Genomic DNA, 1,247 nt, shown 5'->3' on the forward strand with positions numbered 1-1,247 from the left:
TGTGACTTCAAAGACGCAACAAAGTGATTGATACTTAACTGCTCTCTGGCTTGGACAATTAGCAATGAACAATAAACACTGGCCTAGCCAGTGACACCTACATTCCATCCATGAGTAAAACAAAGGGTAGAGGCAGTCATGCCGAGTGAGGAAGCTGAAAAAAGCTAGGCCAGGTTTAACACAGGGTTGAAAAACATGGCACAAAGTAGACCATCATGGCAAAGAGGAGAAAGTGAGGACTGCAGATGCTGGGGATCAGAGCTGAAAATGTGTTGCTGGAAAAGTGTAGCAGGTCAGGCAGCATCCAAGGAACAGGAGATTTGACGTTTCGGGCATAAGCCCTTCTCCATTCCTGAAGAAGGGCTTATGCCCGAAACATCGAATCTCCTGTTCCTTGGATGTTGCCTGACCTGCTGCGCTTTTCCATCATGGCAAAGAGTTGACCATTATGGTACCATTCATCATCTTCCAAAATACTAAAAAGGCCACAGACATTCAACTTCTACGTTTTGTCTGCAGAATGGCCCTGAGCTTCCTATTGTCTGGCACTTCAACACACCACCCATGTTCCCTGGCCAACATCTCTATCCCAGGCTTACTCCAGTGTTCCAGCAAAGCTCAGTACGAGTTGGAAGAATTGTATCTCATTTTCCGATTGGTGACCTACAACCTTTCACACTCCAAATCAAGTTCAATTATTTTAGGGCCTGAGCACCTGCTCCCATATCCCTATCCCAACCTATGCACACCAGGCCTTGTTATCACATGGGCTGCTACCACATACACAGCACACTGTTAGCCAGTAATGGTCCCCATTAGCAGCCATTGATTACCCAAGGTTGACCTTCACCCATTCCTTTGTCTGCCCAATTGTATTTTTGCCCTCTAGACCATAAATATTACCTCTGATTTCTCTCTAGAAATGCTGAGCTTTCCCCAGCAATTTCTGTTTTCTTTTATTACTTAAACTGTGTTTGGACATGGGGTGCAGTCTTAAGAAAGGGCATCAAATGATTTCGACAATATCTCCTCACACTGACTGCTCAAAACATCCCAACGCGAAACCACAGACAGTCAATTCCCCTGGCGGCCACCGTTGTGCAACTTCCGCATGGGACCAGCCGTCGGGACCGCGCGGTGCATCACGGTCCCCGTAGTCCGACCGGGGCGGCGCGGGGACTACAGCGACCGTGGTGCGTCGCGCTCAGCGTCACATCCGTTTCCACTCTTGCCCCTCCCCTCCCGCC

Source organism: Hemiscyllium ocellatum, chromosome 15 (genome assembly GCF_020745735.1).
Source record: "Hemiscyllium ocellatum isolate sHemOce1 chromosome 15, sHemOce1.pat.X.cur, whole genome shotgun sequence".
Lineage (NCBI taxonomy): Eukaryota > Metazoa > Chordata > Chondrichthyes > Orectolobiformes > Hemiscylliidae > Hemiscyllium > Hemiscyllium ocellatum.